This window comes from Ochotona curzoniae, unplaced genomic scaffold (genome assembly GCF_017591425.1).
Source record: "Ochotona curzoniae isolate NIBS_2020 unplaced genomic scaffold, NIBS_Ocur_1.0 contig_3432, whole genome shotgun sequence".
Lineage (NCBI taxonomy): Eukaryota > Metazoa > Chordata > Mammalia > Lagomorpha > Ochotonidae > Ochotona > Ochotona curzoniae.
In genome coordinates this window covers 5536438-5544014 of record NW_024465859.1, presented here as the reverse complement: position 1 = coordinate 5544014, position 7577 = coordinate 5536438, and the positions used below count along the sequence as shown (strand labels likewise).

At 39.1% G+C, this 7577-nt stretch overlaps 1 non-coding gene across 1 annotated transcript; it reads left to right on the top strand.

Moving 5' to 3' along the window:
- Positions 1–5555: 5555 nt before the first annotated feature.
- LOC121156590 lies at positions 5556–5659 on the top strand. The gene has a single exon (XR_005883893.1). It is a non-coding gene; the product is annotated as a U6 spliceosomal RNA (small nuclear RNA).
- Positions 5660–7577: the final 1918 nt, after the last annotated feature.

Below are 7577 nucleotides of genomic sequence, written 5' to 3'. Positions count from 1 at the left end.
CCAGATTAGAATTGAATATCTCTTACCTCATAGATGAATGTTACACTGCTATATCAAATCGAAAAGAAGTTGAATGACTACAAATTTTCTTCCATACTGGGGTTAGCTTAAACATAAGGGCTTTATTAGTTTCTTTGAAAGAGAGAGAGATGGGGCTGGCAAAGTGAGGTAGTAAGCTAATCTTCCATCTATGGAGCCGGCATCCCATATAGACCATCCCATATGGTTTGTGTCCCAGCTGTTCCACTACTGATCCAGTTTCCTACTTATGGCATAAGAAAGCAGCAGATGGGGGTTGAAGTCCTTGAGTGCCTCTCTCTCTCTCTCTGGTGTGTATATATATATATATATATAAGCTCTTGGTTCCTTTTTAGCATCAGCTCAGTTTGGTCATTATTGCCATTTGAAGAGTAAACCACCACACGCAAGATCTCTCTGTCTCCTCTCTCTAGAATTTGTCTTCCAAATAAACACACACACACACGCACACACACACACACAGCATGCGTGAGACAGAGATCTTTCATTCTGTGGCTAATCTCCCATGTGGGTGTCAGGAACCAATTACTTGTGGCACTTCTTTCCTGCCTCATGGGGTGCCCATTAGCAGGAAGCCAAACAGGAAACAGAGCTAGGATTTAAACTCAAAAATTCTGATTTGTGATGCCAGTGGTTGAAACAGTGACTCAACTGTTGTGTCAAATGTCTGTTCCCACACTGCAATACTTTTAGAGTTATAGAAAAGTCTGACCTTGAGGTATGAAGAGTTTTCAAGTATCTAGGTCCCTGTGTCCACGTGAGACACAGATGAAGCTCCTGGCTTTGGTCTGATGTAATCCTTGCCACTATGGCCATTTGGGGTGTGAAACGGCAGATGCAATATCTCTTCAATCTGATTCTCCTCCTTTCTGTGATTCTGCTTTTCAATTTTTTTTAAGTCTTTAAAACAGAATTATAGTAGATATATCACACAAAGACTCTTCTTGGAAACATGGACATGTAATCCCTGCAAACAGAATGTTTATTTGTGTTATAGGTATCATTGGCTTACAGTTTAAAAAGTTCACAAACACATTAGCAATTTTGAGTTTATTTATTTATTTATTTATTTATATTTAAAAGGCAGAGTTACAGACACAGATATTCTGTTTGTTCACTGCTCAAATGGCCACAACAGCCATAGCTGAGTCAGGAGTTTCTTCTGGGTCTCCTATATGAGCACAAGGGTCCAAGCACTTGAGTCATCCTCTGCTGTTTTCCCAGGCCACAGGCAGGGAGTAGGATGGGAAGTGGAGCATCTGGGACACAAACCGGTGTCCATATGGGCTGCTGGCACCACACTGAAAGGATCGGCATACTAGCTTTGAATTTTTTTTTTTTTTTTTTTACTGCTAATCTCACATACACAACTGCAAAAATCTCTGGAATTTCTTCTTTTTTTAAATTGTATTTTTTACAATCTTTACATAGTTAATTAGGGTAAAAAGGTTCAAGGGCAATAGGAAAGTGGGTAAGACTATTATTTCCATATTGTTTCCTTCATGTTTAAAGAGGGGGTATTGAGGGAGAAGGCCCACCCAATTTCCCACTCTCCCCAGGTCCCGGATGTAGGGTATGCTCCGAGGTTCTTGCTCAAGTGGTTTTGATAGTTCATCAGTTATGAATCATTGCCAATCTTGCCACTCCAAGCACTATGAGGTCTTTGAAAAACCCACTGATTGATAGGCCATCATAGAGTCTCTGTTTGCTCCATATTTTGCTGCCAACATATAGCTGAGATGGTTGATTGACTTGTTCTGTCTTCTCTCTTTTCTTGGTTAGGATTCCGAGTCCAGCATTTCGCTTGGGGAGACCTCCAAAGAAACTTTGTCTGAGGTGTTCTCAGACCAGAAGAATCTCTGGAATGTCATCACTCTGTAAACTTTCCCTTTTCCTAACTTGTTTATAAAGTCCCAGACAGTAATTCCAGGGTTTGTCAATCCATTATTCTTACGTCAAATGTAATTTATTTTACCATTTTCCTAGGTAAATGTAGAGAATGTAAAAAATCCTGTCATTGTCACCATCACATCATGCTTTCAGCAATTTCCTCCTTTTGCAAATGCTGTGAGTCATGTCTTAGTTGTGACAGAGGCTCAGGTATACCTATTCCTGATATTTTCATAGCTTCTCCTCCTTGCCTGACATGAGCTTATAGCATTTAGCAACCTCTTTATACTATTGCAATATTTCAGTCATCCTTTCATATGTGTATTACACTTTCTCCCCTTGTTTTCTGTGGGCTGTGAGATATTTTCAATGGCTCAATGTACATTTCAGCAGATGCATTTTTACTTTTAGCCACTAGTTCAGTTCAAGACTCTGGCACAATGGAATGGGTGGAAAAAGCAAGATGCTCAATCATGATTGCAACAACATTAATTCCTGTAGAATTGCATACTCATTTTTGTGACAGGTTACATGCCTTGTCTGTATCCTTCATAGGTTTATTTTTCTTAATAAAATTTATTTAAAAGACGAGGAAACCACAGATACACTTGGATTATGTTCAGAGCTATAGTGACCTACAAGGGAAAAGCTGGGAGAGAGGGAAATGTTGCTTCTTTCCATCTTGTGTTCCTGGGACAGAAAAGCTATCACTGGGATCTGGGATGCTGGCTTGCTGCAATTGTGGCCCAGGCTGCCTCCAGCATACAGTGAGTGAGACAGACAGTGGCCATCCCAACACTGACTTCTTTTAAAAGACTAATCTTCATATCTTCATAAAAACAAAAGCCTGGGAACAAGTACTTGAACTAATGGTTGAAATGCTACTTTAAATACCCTGGTCTGTCTGCATTGCAGAGCAGATTCTAGTCATAGCGTCCCCACTCCTGATTCTACATTATTCTAGTGCAGATCTAGATGATTCTTTCTCTGCATCTATGTCTCTCTCACAAAGAAGTAAATAGACACAGGTTAAAAAGTAAAAACCTGATTGGCATGTCCCATCGGCTTCAGATATTCATATATATACCCTATATATATCCTATATGTTTAAGCTAAGATTTAAAATTTAAAATTTAAAAATTTAGGATCTTTATATAGTACCCTTCCTTTGCAGACTAAAAAAAGAACAATAACAAAAACCCTGAAATTTTGCTGATTATAGGTTAAATTTTGAGCAATAGACTATAAGTACCATGTCACAACATATGAAAAGCAGGTAGAGCATAAACTGGGTGTTATAGAATGAATTAGTGTAGAGAGAGGAGGACATTCCCTAGCGGAGAAAAAGCTTGGTTAAAGACTGAACAGGATTGATTGTGTCTTACTGTTACTTCCCTAGACTATACCCCACTAAAGGATGGACTCTGAGAAGTGATCAAGGCAGTTGCCTCAGCTGGCAGTTACTTCACTCATCCAGGGCCTTGGAGGAGTAGGAGTTATTGTAGATTATTAAGCAATAAATAACCAACCACAGTCACATTTACAGGATTATTTGAAATGATGAAGATGGTCAATTACAAAATTGTCTAGAAATGTCATAAGCATGTATTAAGTGATACACATTTGGACTCTATCGGGCTTCAGTGGGAAGAAAAATGGAACGAGTTTATAGGAATAACCGACATCACTTGTGGATGAATAGCTCTCGGAAATCTGCTTTTCAAAGCCTTACTATTAGTCTAATTTGTATCTTGGGGGGATACTGCAATGCATTGGAGAGAGAAAATGGATGAGAGAGAGAGAATACAAGTGAGAGCAAGCACCATCCTTATGGAAATTCCACATATAGACTTTAATTAACATTACACGGCTTATCTGTTTTATGTATTGGATCCATGACGCTTTCATGTAACTTTCTGATTTTTAAGCTGATGGATGTGAATTCTTCTGGTTTCATACAGAACAAAAGAATTTAGATCAATTTCCAGAAATAGGAATACATGAGATGACATCAAGATTGATGGCATGGTGATGGAGCTGATTTTGAATATGTAGCTTGATTAATTAAAGTGAGGCTATATGGTGGAATAGGTAGTAGATGACAAATATAAGGACTATTATCCTTCTGGAAGGTCAGAATTGGACATAGCAATTTGAATATTTGAGTATTTGAGTATTACAGGGGTAATACATGAAATTCTCAGAGTAAAGTATTTTTTTTTTTTTTTAAGGAAGGACAGTTACCACTGAGAAGAGTTGACGAGAAGCCTTTAAAAAGCTACCTCACTGCCTTGATACCAGGGAAATCATGTGGGATTTCCCAGATGCAACAGTCAGCCTGGGACACATGCTTTTTTAATTATAAGGCTGTATATCAGAGTTCTGATTGACCAATCAAATTTCAGACTGATGAATTGCCTTGTTACTCAGCCTTGTGTCATGCTGACCCAGCTTGCAGCGTTTGCTTCGTGGCCTCAGACTTCCACATGGAAGTCTACACTGACTCTGACTCATGCCCTCCATTCAAGTCTGCTTGGTTACTTCTTCAGAAAGGTTCATTGCCAAACAGAGGTTCTGTTACCTGCTTTTGGACTTTAGAAAATAGAAGGAAATCTCATCATTTGTTGAAAAAAAAAGCACGTACAGTTTTCCTCACTTACTACACAGGTAGCATTTTATATTTAGCTTCTGAACTCTCCAGAAGCATGCTGGGGAGTGGAGAATGAGAATGACAGAGTACTCTCTATGGGAACTACCACCGCTTTTAGTAGCTTACAGAAGATTTTCCAAACGCCAGCTCAGCAAAAGGCACTTGCCTTGGAGACCACAGTGCACAATGTAATACTCATAACCACAGTGGAATTGACCCAAGTAATTTATTTTGAAAAATTCCGAACTGGGGCCAAGGTATAGAAAAATAGCTGCATAATTTATAGGTCCCATTTAAGTGTTCTCCCTGTAAAATTAAATTCCCCCTGTTTCCCTAAGACTGCTTGCAAGCGCAGTTTCCTGGCATTGCTGACAAACTTTGCTCTTGAGAGTTCTACCTCTGAGAGAAACACAAGACTGTCTGCAAGCTCCAGAGTCACCTGCCAACAAACTGAAGGCAAAGCCCTTGCTCAAGATGGATCAAAACAATCTCCACTCCATTTTCCAGATGCATTGTTCCAAGAGCCCAGTGTGGCTGCTGAGAGGAAATCAGCACAGTTTGCGAGAAGGAACGTGAAACACAGCCTCTGGAATAATAGAATGTTTAAATTGACTGCAAGCCTTTTGCACTATCCCAGGATCTTAGCATTTGGAGTGCCCGAAACTTCTAACAGAGTGGGTGAAATAGTTTTTTTTTTAAATAATCTACTTATTAAAGATTCCAATTGTTCTTTGTTGCGTGCTGTTCCAAACACAGCTTAAATTCACCTACTGAAAGCTTCATACAGACCTTATATAGGACAGATGGCACCACTGACATTCTCATGTTGATGTTGAGGAAACTGAAGCAGAGATGAGCATATTGTGCCCTCCTATATTAGGCTAAGGGGAAGAGATCAGATGTAAACCTGGGTTTGGAGCCCCATCATTGCCCCCAAGATTGAATGCAAGAGCAAAACGTAAAACAATGCTGCTCAGTGCTCTCTTAGGCAGCACATGTACTGAAATTGGAATGATAGAGAAGATTAGCACACCCCTGTGCAAAAATGGCATGCAAATTCATGAAGTGTTCCATATTAAAAAAAATAAAACAAACAAACAGAAAATAAACAATGCTATTCATTGTATATTCATTTCTAAGTTGAGGGGGAGGATTTACTTTTAAACTATTCTATTAATTTTAATGCATATTATTATTTTACATTAAATTAATGAGTACTTATTTTAAAATTTTCCAGTTTTCACAGTTAGCACAGTGAATTATTTGATATCAGGTGGTCTTCTCAAACTAGCTTATTCACAAGTAAATGTAGAATCTCTCTGAACTTTTTAGCTTATGAGGACAAATGATATCTGGGTAACAGTAAAGTTCAATGGCTCTAGCCTTGTCCTGTTTTCACAGGACCTCAAAATTATCTCGGAATATCTCTCCTTTGTTGCAGGGAGCCTGCATGTGATCTGTCATGGATTTATGAACAAGTATGTCCTTTATACATAGCAAATAGTGTGTTCCCCTTTCTTGTTGCTTAGAATAAAGCTAATCAATCCATCTGTTAACAAAGATACTCAGAGGAATTCATTGCATTCTCTACCTTGACCAACACAACAAAAACCATGCTTCTTATATGGACTCCTAAATTGCCATGCATCAATTTACTAATCTGCTCCAGACACTAGTGACAACAGACCTCTATTGGCAACTTTTAATAAATTGATACTTTATTAAATGTAGTCATTGCAATGGTCAATAGACCTCATAAATTTGTCTGACTGAATTTTTTAAAATTTATTTTTATTGGAAAAAGATTTACAGAGAGAAGAAGAGACAAAGGGAATACACTGGTTCACTCTGAAAGTGGCCAGAACATCCAGAGCTGAGCCAATCTGAAGCCAGGAGCCTCTTCCCAGTTTCCCACGCAGGTGCAAGGTTCCGAGGCTTTAGGCCATCCTTTACTGCTTTCCAGGCCACAAGTAGGGAGCTGGATGGGAAGTAGAACAGATGGGACATGAACCAGCATCCATCTGGGATCCTGGCACATGCAAGGTGAGGATTTAGCCACTAGGATATTGTGCTGGGCTCTTCACTAAAACATTGTATTTGGACAACTTTTCTTCCGTAAGTTCAATTTTTTCCCTAAGATTTATTTATTTTTATTAAATAGGCAGGTCAGATTTGTAGAAAGAAGAGAGAGAGAAAGCTATTTCATCCACTGGTTCACTCCCCCATGGCTGCAACAACTTAAGGTTAGCAGATCCAAAACCAAGAATGAGAAGCTGCTTCTTGGTCAGCCACGGAAGTGCAAGAGCCCAAAGCTATGTGTCATCCTCTACTGGTTTCCCAGGCAGTAAGAAAGAAGCCAGATGAGGAAAGCTGGCACTCATATGGGAACCCAGAATTTTCAAAGTGATTTAGCCATTGAGCCATCATGCCAAGCCCTGTGAGTTCAACTCTTTCAGAGTCTCATGCATAAATGAGGCCATGTGATATTTGTCCTTCTGCTTTTGGCTTATTTCACTCAAAAAGTCTTTCAGAGTTAATGCACATTGCTACAGATGACAAGATTTTGGAATAGTAGATTTCAATTTGCTTTGCTCAAATCATTGCTTAATCAAGTGTTCAGCCTGTGATCATGAAGTGAAATGAAAGTATGTCATTGTAAAATTTTGTTTCTAAAAAAGGAAGGAAGAAGGAGAATACGCAGGGATTGCAAGCAAGAGGAAGAATAGGGTACTTTCAAATTTGTATTGTGAAATATCTGAAATGTATTCACCTTATATAAATAAAAATATTTTTAAGAATTCATTTTAAAATTTTTATTGGAAAGTCAAATATGCAGACAGGAGAGACAGAAAGGAAGATCTCCTGTCCATCGATTCACTCCCCAAGCAGCTGCGATGATCAGCCAGGAGCTTGGAGTCTTTTCTGGGTCTCCCACACATGTACAGGGTACCAAGGCTTTGGGCCGTCTTCCACTGCTTTCCCAGGCCAGAAGCACGGA